This window comes from Acomys russatus, chromosome X, assembly GCF_903995435.1.
Source record: "Acomys russatus chromosome X, mAcoRus1.1, whole genome shotgun sequence".
NCBI classification, from domain to species: domain Eukaryota; kingdom Metazoa; phylum Chordata; class Mammalia; order Rodentia; family Muridae; genus Acomys; species Acomys russatus.
The window spans coordinates 103,052,572-103,065,044 of NC_067169.1; the positions used below are offsets into that span (position 1 = coordinate 103,052,572).

The 12,473-nt window shown below is 45.3% G+C and overlaps 1 pseudogene; it reads right to left on the bottom strand.

Moving 5' to 3' along the window:
• Positions 1-6,922: 6,922 nt before the first annotated feature.
• Positions 6,923-8,009, bottom strand: LOC127185441 (F-box only protein 46-like; annotated as a pseudogene).
• Between the last annotated feature and the right edge of the window lie 4,464 nt (positions 8,010-12,473).

The following is a 12,473-nucleotide window of genomic DNA, read 5'->3' on the forward strand; positions in this document are numbered from 1 at the left end:
GGAGACGCCATGTTGTTTTGGGGTTTTTTGCGTATGCTTTTTCGTTGTCCTTTAGACATCTTGCCGTCTTTGTTTTTGTTGGGTAGCTTCCAGAGTTGAATGGAGGGTGTCTGATGATAGATTCACTTGTTTTCTTACGATTTCCCTAGGCTGCGAGCTCAAAGCTTCACTGGTGTGGATGTTAGGAGGTTAGCCCTGTTGTTCTGGTCTCTCACAGCCAGTGATCCTCAGTCCCTCTCTGCTGTGGATCCTGCAATTGTTCTGGGTCTCTGAATGAGCGTTGGGTCAGGCCAAGGTATCCACAGCCTTCTGTGTTCCCTGCCAAGTCCAGCCAGGAGCACTGGGACCGAACCACGGGCAGAACTCAGCTAGATTCTCAGGGCCAGAACCGTCTGCCAAGCTCAGCTAGGGATTTTGGGCCCAAAATGCACACAGGGCCCAGCCAGAATTTTTGGGCTGGGACTACGCACCAAGCTCCACTAGGGCCTTTTGGCCCAAAGTGCGTGCTGTGGTCAGTTATTGACTCAGGGCCCGAACTGACCACCAATCTCAGCCAGGAATTCTGGATTCAAACTGTACACTGTGTCCAACCAGAGTCTTAGAGCTGGTGGAACCGAGAGCTCTGTCCAGCCTGTGCCACAGCAGGAGAACTGCGGCTGCTCTGAGTTAGCGCCAGTAGTGGAACAAGTGCTCCACCCGGACTGTGTCACCGCAGGGGAGCTGCCGCTGAGCTGAGGTGGTGCCTAGGATGGAACCGCGCACGTCACCAAGCCTGCGCCACAGCAGGAGAACTGCGGCTGCTCTGAGTTAGCGCCAGTGGTGGGACAAGTGCTCCGCCCAGACTGTGTCCCCGCAGGGGAGCTGCCGCTGAGCTGAGGTGGTGCCTAGGATGGAACCGAGCACGTCACCAAGCCTGCGCCACAGCAGGAGAACTGTGGCTGCTCTGAGTTAGCGCCAGTGGTGGAACAAGTGCTCCGCCCAGACTGTGTCCCCGCAGGGGAGCTGCCGCTGAGCTGAGGTGGTGCCTAGGATGGAACCGAGCACGTCACCAAGCCTGCGCCACAGCAGGAGAACTGCGGCTGCTCTGAGTTAGCGCCAGTGGTTGGACAAGTGCTCCGCCCGGACTGTGTCCCCGCAGGGGAGCTGCCGCTGAGCTGAGGTGGTGCCTAGGATGGAACCGAGCACGTCACCAAGCCTGCGCCACAGCAGGAGAACTGCGGCTGCTCTGAGTTAGCGCCAGTGGTGGAACAAGTGCTCCGCCCAGACTGTGTCCCCGCAGGGGAGCTGCCGCTGAGCTGAGGTGGTGCCTAGGATGGAACCGAGCACGTCACCAAGCCTGCGCCACAGCAGGAGAACTGCGGCTGCTCTGAGTTAGCGCCTGTGGTGAAACCAAGTGCTCCGCCCAGACTGTGTCACAGCAGGGGAGCTGCCGCTGAGCTGAGGTAGTGCCTAGTGTGGAGCAGCGTGCTCAACTACGCCTGCGCCACAGCAGGGGAGCTATGGCCACGCTGAGTTAGTGCCTCAGGCAGAATTGTTTGCTGGGCCGGGCCAATACCCGGGACTCTGGGGCCGAACTGTCCGCCGAGTCCAATCTGGGTCCAAAGGCTCCACGCGACCCAAATCCTGCCCCGAGTCCCCTCTCCTGCAGCAATTCCCACCAGCCACCACACCAATCGCCTCCACCGGAAGGCTATGAGCTGCAAACCTCAGCCGCCGCTGCTGGTGCCGCTGGTGCTGCCGCCTCTGCCGCTGCCGCTCCGATCAGAGAAAAACCACGCTCCTCCCGTGTGCAGGGGCACGCAGGTCCTCCGCACCCTGGTCCCTCCGAACCGTGGAGCACTCCCGCTGTCGTGATGTTCGGACCTCGGTGTTCCTGGCTCAGAAATCTGTGCAATTCCCTGAATTGTTCACTGGAGCCTCCAAACGCGGTCCACACTGCTCGCCGCCATCTTGGATCCCTAGATGTTAGATTTTAAGCCTTCAATAGGTGTGCTACAATTCATATAACCAGAGGTTAGGTATCCAGGAAGGGACATGAGGGAGGGGAGAGTACACCCAAGGAAGAGGAATTAGAATATATGGGGGTGAGGGCTAGAGCAGGTGGATAAATGGGGAAAGTGATGGACTAGAGAAATAAGAAAAGGAATATGGGGAGGGACAGGTAACAATAAAGGACATTTGAAGGGTCATATGGAAGCCTACAATTGTAGAAAGATCCTAAAATATATACAAATGTGAAAAAGGTCTAAATGAAATCACCAATTAAAGTGGAAGACAATGCCCCAAATAGACTTTTTTTTTTCATAACCATGTGAAACCTCCAGGGCCAGGAATGCATTACATCTAGGTGCATTGTTGGTCAAAGGGGCCCTATGAAAACCCTCAAATATTTCAGGCTATTGTGAGGGCTGTTAGTTGCTCTCTACAAACTGATTTTGATAAGAGCCCATTGCTGAAGACAACACTTGCATATATAATTGAACAAAGAGAAATTGAGCTGGTGCCACACTAGAGCTTTCACCTCTCATGACTAAGGTTCATGGTACTGGAAGGTACTCTGTATGTTACTAGTGGAGAAGGCTATAAACCCTGCAGTTTTCAATGGTGACCTGCCTGCATGCATGCTGGTGAAATAGGAGCACAAATGGTGGGTGAATAACCAACCATTATCTTATAGTGTTTAAGGCTCACTCCTTGAGACAGGACCTATGACTGATGCTGTTATGGTGGCTAAGAAACTGAGATTAGATAGACCACGGGAGTAGGGGAAAACCAAATACCATTGTTCTGCTAAGGGACTATAGAAAAAATGGTCTCCTAAGGGCATTTTGCTATATTTATAGATCAGTGTCTTGTTCAGCCATCATCAGGGAAGCTTTCTCTTGCAGTACATGGGAACAAATACAGAGACCCACAATTTGGACAATATGCAAAGAGTGAGAGCTTTTGGAGCACTCAGTTCTCAATGGGATGTCTTCAAGAAACCCTGCCTCTCAGGGCTCAGGGAGCTATGTAGAAGAGAAGGTGGGAAGATTGTAAGAGCCAGAAAGGCTAGATGACTTTCTATACTATTTCATATTTTATATTCTATAGGAAATAACATCTTTTAGACACAATAGAACTGATGCACATATGAAATCATAGCATCTGTGACAATATGAACAACAAGGTCTAAACAAGTCAAATCCAATGCTGAGAGGAGAAAGTAGACACATATTCCCACCTCTCCAAGAAGCTATCTCCAATTGAATCCCACTTGCAAAGGAAAAATTAGCTTTCTCCAATGGAGTCTCACTGGGTATATAACCCATACTTAAGGTTTATATGCCCAGCAGTAGATGACCAAACCAAAGTGAGATTAATAGTATTTTCATAGGCTTTTTCCCCATATGGCTTTGTTTAGGCCCTTTTTTTGGTCTTACTGGTATTTTGATTTTAGATTATGATTTCTGATTTTTTTTGTGTGTATGTATTTATAAAAGAAAAAATAATAAGAAAAATTAAAACCATCACATTGAAGTTGGACAAAGCAAATCAACAGAAGGAAAAGAGGCCTTGAAAGGAAAAGAGTCCAAGAGAAGGCACAAGAATCAAAGACCTACTCATTGACACTCAGGAGTCCCATAGAAATGTTAAACTGAAAGCCATAATATATACACAGAGAACCTGGTACAGTCCCATGTAGGCCCCATGCTTGCTACTTCAGTTTCTATGAGTTCATATGAGCTTTGCTCGGTTCATTTAGAGGACCTTGTTCTCCTGGTGTCCTCCATCCCCTTTGGTTCTCACACTCCTTCCACCTCCTCTTCTATGGAGTTCCCTGAACTCTGAGGAGAGGGTTTGGATGGAGATATCATATTTAGAGATGTGTGTCCCAAGGTCTCTCTGCATAATGTCTGGCTGTGGTCTCTGTATTTATCCCCATCTGCTGAAGAAGGAAGACTCTCTGATGATGGCTGAATAAGGCACCCATCTATGTGTATAACAGAGTATCATTAGGAGTCATTTTATTGTTACTTTTTTTTTTTTAGACCAGAAGTATTTTGTTTTACCTAAGTCTCTGTGTTACTTAGTCTCTATTTCTTGGCCACCCAAGCAGTACCAGGTATGGATTCTATCTCACAGAGTGGGCCTTATGTCAAAGAAGACATTGAATGGTTACTCCACAAGCATTGTGCCACAATTGCCCTAGCATAATTTGCAGGCCGGACAGTCTGTAGAGCAAGGATTTTGTGGCTGGGTTGCTGTGTATCTTCCTGTTTTGGTAGCCTTCAGAGTACCTTCCTATATTAAAGACACTAGAACATGGGAGCGAAGATTCTATGTAGGTACGATTCTGACCTCTCCTTGGTCAATGAGTTGTGTAGGTGTTGCCTTCAGTAATGGGGCCTTGCTTGCAGTGTGTGGAGAGCATTTTATTTTCACAGGACTCCTTTGGCCAACAATTCAATGGGATGTAATCCCATTTATTTGGTGACAAGATGACCAATTAAGTCTTTGCATCCCTCATTATTAGAAAACCTTACTAGATTTACCTTCATATATTTTGGAAGTTTCCACTGTAATAGGTTTCCATGCCACCCCCGAAATGCCCCTCTATTCTAGCTGTCTCTCCCCACATTCCCTTCCAAAATTCTATCTTTCCTCCCATCCCCACCTGATCCTGTCCCTTCAAGCTCCCAGTCCACCCATACAATTTCTTTTATTTCCTCCTCTCAGAGAGATTCCTGTGTCCTTATCAGTCCATTTCTCTATACCTAACCTCTCTGAGTCTACCGATTGTAGCTAGGTTATCATTTACTAAATGGCTAATATCTACATATAAGTAAATACATACCATATTTATCTTTCTGATGGTGGGTTATCTCACCCAAGATGTTTTTCTAGTTCTATCCATTTGTCTGCAAATTTCGTGATGTCTTTCTCTTTAAACAAAAATACTTCAGAGCATAAATGTATGACATTTTCTTCATCCATTCTTCTGTATAGGGACTTCTAGGTTGTTTCCAATTTCTGGTTCTTATGAATAGAACAGCAACAAACATTATTGAGCAAGTGTCCTTGTAGTAGAATTAAGTGTCTATTAGGTATATGCCAAAGAGTGTTGTAGTTGAGTCTTGAGGTATTATATGGATTTCCATCTTTTTGTACAAGTTTGTACTCTCATCAGCAGTGGAAGAGTGTTACCTTGCTCTATATCCATGCCAGCATGAGCCATCACTTGTTTTATTGATCTTAGCCATTCTGACAGGTGTAAGATGGAATCTCAGAGTCATTTTGATTTGCATTTCCCTGATGGTGAAAGATGTTGAACATTTCTTTTTTTAATTTTTTGTTTATTTATTTATTATACTTTATTCATCTTACATCCGATTGTTATCCCCTTGCTTAGGATCTGCCCTCTTGCCCTCCCTTAGACCTCTGCCTGCACCCCTTCCTCTGTGCTCCTGCTGGGTCTCCCAGGCAAGGGGAAGTGATGAAATCGCAGGCAAGAGTTCATGTCAGAGTCCCTGCTCCTCCCACACCCTTGGAGAATGACGAGCTGTCCATTGGCTATGTCTGAACAGGGAGTCTAGGTCCTCTGCATGCATTGTCCTTGGCTGGTGCATGAGTTTGTGCAGGCCCCACTGGGTCCAGATCTGCTGTCCTCGATGGTCTCCTTGTGGGGCTTCTGAACCCTCTGGCTCCTTCCATTCCCCCATTTTTCCACATCACTCTCAGTGCTCCACTCAGAGTCCAGCATCTGTCCACCCCCGCTGGGTGGAATGTCTCAGAAGACATCTATGTTGGGCTAATATCTACTTATAAATGAATATATAACATGCATGTCTTTCTGGGTCTGGGTTACCTCACACAGGATGATGTTTTCTAGTTCCATCCATTTGCCTGCAAATTTCAAGATTTTCTTGTTTTTAATAGTGAGTTGTATTCTGCTGTGTAAATGTGCTACAGTTTCTTTATCCATTCTTTGGTTGAGGAACATCTAGGTTGTTTCCAGATTCTGGCTATTACGAATAAAGCTTCTATGAACATAGTTGAGCAGATGTCCTTGTGTGGTGGAGCATCTTTTGAGTATATGCCCATGAGTGGTATAGCTGGGTCTTGAGGTAGCACTATTCCCAGTTTTCTGAGAAAGCGCCAGATTGATTTCCAAAGTGGTTGTACATGTTTGCACTCCCACCAGCAATGGAGGAATGTTTCCCTTTCTCCCTTGAGGAGATTTTACTCCTTTCCCTATAGGGAAGAGGGAGTCTCTGGTAGTTTGAGGTTCAAAAGAAAATTTTTAGTGAATGAGGAAAACATCTAGAAACAGGCTGCCCCAAAAAAGTGCCGACCTGAGTTGGGAGCCAAGGGCCTGGAGGTGCCACCTTCAGAGCCTGCAGAGCCTCAGGTAAGCAAAGCTCCAAAGACAACTTGGGGGAGGCTCAGAATGGGGAAGGTCAGCTTGAGGAAAACCTCAGGTGGCACCAAAATCAGCTGCTGTCTGCTCCCTGCTTGTGGGTCTCTGGGGTGGAGAGACTCAGGGATGGGGTTGGGGCTGGATGGAGGCAAAATTGAAGCGCTGATAAAAAACAAAAAACAAAACAAACAAACAAACAAAAACCAACCACAACAACAAAACCCAAAAGTACACAACCCTCTCTGAGGGTCTGTGGCCCTGGCTCTGAAGAGTAGAAAAGCAACAGAGGTCACACAGCATATTTACCTTGGTGACGCCCAAACCTGGTCCCAGTTCTGGTGGGAGATCAGTGCTGCATGGATTGGTAGGTGTTGACTGGTGACTGGGTCCTGGTCCCCAGCTCCCCAGCAAAGCAGGGAAGGGGCTAGGTATGGCAGGTGTCCCTTCATCCCCAGGCTTTACCTCCCCTCTCCTCGGCCAGCTCGGCCGCCACCCACCCCATTGCATGGCAGTACCCAATAGTTATCGTGTAGGCCCAAGTGACATCCTACCAAGCGACATCCTAGTGTCTCGAGATCGGCTCTGAGGCAGCACATCCAGTAGGAACGTCCCTAAGGCAGGTAGGTCCTCAGGCCTGGCTGGGGCTGGTGTCTCACCCTTACTGGCTGGAGAATCTCCACGTTGCTGGGATGGGCATCCCTGGAGGGACTGATAAACTGGTGGTACAAGTCGCAGGTGATTTTGTCTTTGTCTCGAGCCCCAGGCTGAGGACTACCAAGGTAGGGACAACCTGGCCAACCTCTGCCCCCATTGTTTAAGCTGCCATCTGGTGACCGGGGTTCTCGGCCATTGGAGATGCAGAAAGCTATATGCACCTTGCCGGGCCCAGGGCCTGGCCTTTCCTCCTTAAGGAGACCCTTGGGTTGGAGGGTTGTCCTGATGGGCCTCCAAGTGGGCCACTGCCTCAGCGACTTGACTGCAGTCACCACCACCAGACAACCTTTCTGACTCTAGCTCCCTGCTCAACTGATAACAAAGACCACAGGAGTAGGGTGTGGGTAACTCTGCAGGGCCAGGAACGCTTTTTGTTCAACAAGGGCCACCATTTCTGCTACAGAGAGCAGGTCTACATTTTCCCTGGATGAAGTGGGGCCCCCTCAGTGGCAGAAGGCCCTTTTTGGCCCCCTGGGTCTAGAGAAGACTTAGTGGGCTCAAGGTGGCACCTCCTCCTCTTGGCTTTGGAGCTGTCACTGCCCCAGTGAATGCCCTTTGACCTTTATAGCAGTAGCCCCACCACACTGGTGGGCCACAAAGAAGGCCACCTTCTTTTTATTTCCGGCTTGATAGCATACCTTGTGTCCAGCAGGACTCGACCCTCATCACCAGCAGCTGCTGTAGAGAGGCGAGGAGCATGTTGGGAGGTGGGGGCTTCTGAGACCAAGGCAGGTGGTCTGTTCTCTGAGTATGCAGGTCCGAGGTGGGGCTCAGTCCTGCTGCTTGTGTCAGGGCAGACTGGTGGCTTGTGGGCTGCAGAAGGTGGGTTCTGGGAGTATGGACTAAAGGGCCTGGGGCACCAGAGCTGGAAGGGCAAGAGGCTGCCCCTGTCCATGCTGAGAGGTGATGGCAAACAACAACAGGTAATCACCAAATCTCAGGACCAGGATGGTAGTGGGGAGCTCCATGGACCACCCACAGCGCCTCCCCCAGGCAGCAGGGAGAATCAAGTAGTTGAATGGTAAAGGTTGAGATGGCAGTAGTCATGTGGACAGCATTGTCATGTCTATCATTTTTCTCAATATGGCTAGGTCCATATCTTGCTATAACTTGTTTTATTCACAGACTAGGGCACTTTGTAAACTGAGCATCTGCGGATGGAAGAGAAAACACTTCTTTAGCGTTTGATAGTACTTTAACGTCACCTTTTCTAAATCCTCTATAAGAGTATTTGTAAAATTTATAGCCATGTCGATGAATCTTCTGATATACCTTTATCCATAGACTTTTCAGGAGTGCTTGGTGAAGTATGAACCTATGATTAGCTCAATGATAACACCTTCTGAAAACCAAGGGACATCCACAGAAACATGTGGTAAGGGTTCTTTCCTTTAGTGGGATTTAAGAAGTAAATGCTATGGCCATTTTCAGAGATGATGCTATTCCAAATAACAGTGGGTGGAGGTGCACACCTACAATTTCTACACTAATGAAACAAGGAACACACTTCTTTAGTACATGTCTTTGTGCACTTTGGCTTGGAATTTCAATTTTTCTCCATAGCCATAGCTGAAGAGATAGTTTGGTGGTTATGAGCACACGCTGTTCTCCCAGAGGACCTGATTTGGGTCCCAGGACTCACATGGTGGCTCACAGCCATCTGTAATTCGAGTTCCAGAGGCCTCTTTTAGCCTCCTCAGGCCTGAGACACACATGTGGTACATAAGTGTACATTCATGCAACACAGTCACACACATACAATAAATAATCAATATGATTTTTATTTTTTAAATTTAATTCAATTTTTATTAATTTATTCAGATTACAACCCAATTGTTACCCCATCACTTGTATCCTCCCATTCCTCCCTCCTCAATATGTTTTTTAAAAACACCATATAGTTATGTCAGAAGTTGTCAAAGTTCTCAGTTACCCATAACTACATTCCTTTTACATACTCCCACGTAGCAGCCAATTTCTTGTTTTGAAATAGCTGTTAAGATTTTATCAGTTTTCAAACTGCATCTACAAACTTCTCTTTCAGTTCAGTTCCAGTGTCACATGAATAGAATACATTAGAGAGAAGCTTGAAAAGACTGTCTTCTGATGAAGGTTTCATCTTGTAGAGGAGTATAAGATGCTGTTGATTCCTCTCACTTTAATGACTGTGTCTGATAACCACAAACTTCACCTAAAAGAAAATAATACATATCACCCCAAACTGTTGACATCAATTAGTATGGACTCAAGGAGGTAGAGATTCATAATCATCTAATGTTTTTCATAAATTAGACGGGCAGTTTTTTGCATCTGCAGTGCTCACAGAGGCCAGCAGAGGGGAGCAGAGCCCATGAATCTGTTAACTGGAGTTAACAGATGGCTGTGAGACTGTATGTGGGTGCTTGGTCCTCTGTGAGAACAAATGCTATTAACCTCTAATCCGACTCTCAAAGATCTCTCTCTCTCTCTCTCTCTCTCTCTCTCTCTCTCTCTCTCTCTCTCTCTCTCTCTCTCTTGTTTTTTGTTTTTTTTTGAGACAGGGTTTCTATTTCCTTGGCTGTCCTGGACTTGCTTTGTAGACCAGGCTGGGCTCAAACTCAGAGATTCACCTGCCTCTTCCTGCCTCCCCAAGTGTGGGGATTACAGGTGTGCGTGTGTGCGCGCGCGCGCACGCACGCACGCGCATGTGTGAGTAGTTTCCTCTTTTTTGGGTTGTTAGGCTTGGTAACGAGTCCTGGGCCATCTCAATGGCTATTAGCCTCCATTCTCGAAATACTACTTTGCCTGGATAACCAGACTTTGTAGGTGAGTTGATACTTCTTTTGTTATTTGAGATCAGCATGTGTGTTAGTCAACCAGTGATCCAAAGCCTCTTGCAATTTTGGGGCGCGAGTAATAGATGGCATCAATATGATTTTGAGGTCTTCAGCTTAGGGTACCTATAATGCTTGTGTTCAAAGGTTATAGGTTTTTTCCTCCTACTTTCCCCCATAGCACTTTCTCCTAATGCGGCAACCCTTTAACATAGTTTCTTATGTTGTGGTGACCCTCAATCAACATTTTGTTGCTACTTCATAACTGTAATTTTGCTACTGTTATGAACAGTAATATAAATATCCTACATGTGACCTGCAAAGGGGTCAAGACTCACAGGTTGAGAACCACTGACATAGACAGTCTTGGCAATGCAGTGGGTGGCTGCCATGATCTGTTGGATGCTTTTGCATGGGACTCTGCCTGAACTTTCGGTGTTGGCTTCATTGCATGAAATAGAGTGTCTTGAACTGCCTACAGAGATTCCAAAGCCAGAGCCATTGGGTATGAATAATTTCACACTCTTTTTTTTTTGTATTTTTGTGATAACTTGGTATAATACATAGGTCACGGAAGCCACATCTCATGTAATTGTTCCATATTTTATATTTCTCAGTTCTTCAGTTGTTGGAAAAAAGTGAGTAGTGGTACAAGCTAAAGCAAGCATAAATTTCTTCCATGGATTGGCCTATTACTTCACTTGATATCTTAAATAAAGCTAATCTTTAATATGATATTTTAAACAAAGCTAAAATAACTTTCTTTGATCCCTGATTACTGGGGGTACATATCTTTATGGTTAAAAGCAATATACTGGTAGACTATTTTAGGTTCATACAAAACAAATGTTTTGGCATTAAATAAAAACTCTTTATTATTTTATTTATTGTTCAGGGAATATTATGTTTGTTTTAGATAATTATCTCACTATCACCACCACCACCATCATCAATATGTTTCTCTATGTATATAACACATTTTTTATGGTTATATGGGTGTTGGGAACTAAACTTATGTCCTCTGGAAGAGCAGGAAGCACTCTTAAGTACCAGCCCGTGTGTATTTTTGAGACAGGGTCTCACTCTGTAGCCTAAGCTAATTCTCACTGTGTAGCACAGCTTGGCTTCAAACTCATGGCAGTCCTCTTGCCCAGCCTGCAGAATGCTGTGATTATGCATATGTACCACCTTATTATATCACACTATTGAGGTTTCTTAATCTTGTTTATTTTGTAGTGAGTGCTCTGAGAAGAGAAAAGATGGGAGATGACAAGAAAGGAGAAGGAAGGAGGGAGAGAGGGAGGAGAGAGAGAGAGAGAGAGAGAGAGAGAGAGAGAGAGAGAGAGAAGGAGAAAGAGAGAAAAGGAGAGAGGGGGAAGGGAGGGAGAGAAAGAATAGCTTGCTCCTCCTGCCTGCTCCTCATGATGATTTTCTATCCGTCTCCTCAAAGCTCCTAGTCATTTCTCACAACAGGAAATTGCCTGAAGATGATGACTTGATAACTATATATTAATATGTTTCTGTTCATATTCAACACTGAGCAAGATATAGCTCTTTCTAGGTGTCACACCATTCTGCTCTATATCCTAGGCAGAATTATTATGACATGGAAACAAAAAAGCCAACTTACTAAGTTGTAATAAGCAAGAGAATGAGATAATCATGTAAATTGTAGTCTAAAAAGTTTAAAAAAAATAGGTCTTAGACTGCAATTTGGAGTTATTGTCATATTTTTCTGCTAACATGAATCTTCTGCCTTTCGTCTTTCCTAAAGGAAAACTGACAGTCTATCTTCATTTTCACTTGGCACGCACTTTATATTATTGAATTTACCTTTTCTCTCAAGGACTACAATTCAATTTTGAAAAATAAAGCCAGAGTGAAAAATTACAATCTAACTCTTGGTCAGGAAAGAAGTCTCTCAACTTTTGGCTATGTAACATGTTTAGGAAGCAATAACCCACTCTCAGGTAGTGCCCTTTTGTAGCGAAGGACCAAGAGTGGAAATGCTGATGTGCCTTTCATCCTGACTTCCTTTATTTCACTTTTCTTAGGCCAATTTCCATGAAAATTTCTTATTTTTAATAGCAGAGTAGTATTCCATATTTTCTTTATCCATTCTTGGGTTAAGGGACATCTAAGTTATTTCCAGATTCTGGATATTATGAATAAGGCTGCTATGAACATAGTTCAGCAAATGTCCCTGTTGTATGGTGAAACATCTTTCAGGCATATTCCCAGGAGTGGTATGGCTGGGTCTTGAGGTAGAGTTATCTCCAATTTCCTGAGAAACTGCCAGATTAATTTCCAAAGTGGTTGTACAAGTTTGCATTCTCACCAGCAATGAAGGAGTGTTCCCCTTTCTCCACATCCTCACCAGCATGTGCTGTCACTTGAGTTTTTTATCTTAGCCATTCTGATGGGTGAAAGATGGAATCTCAAAGTTGTTTTGATTTTGCATATCCCTAATTACTAAGGATGTTGAACATTTCTTTAGGTGTTTCTCAGCTATTTGATACTCCTTTTTTATTTCTATTTTATTTATT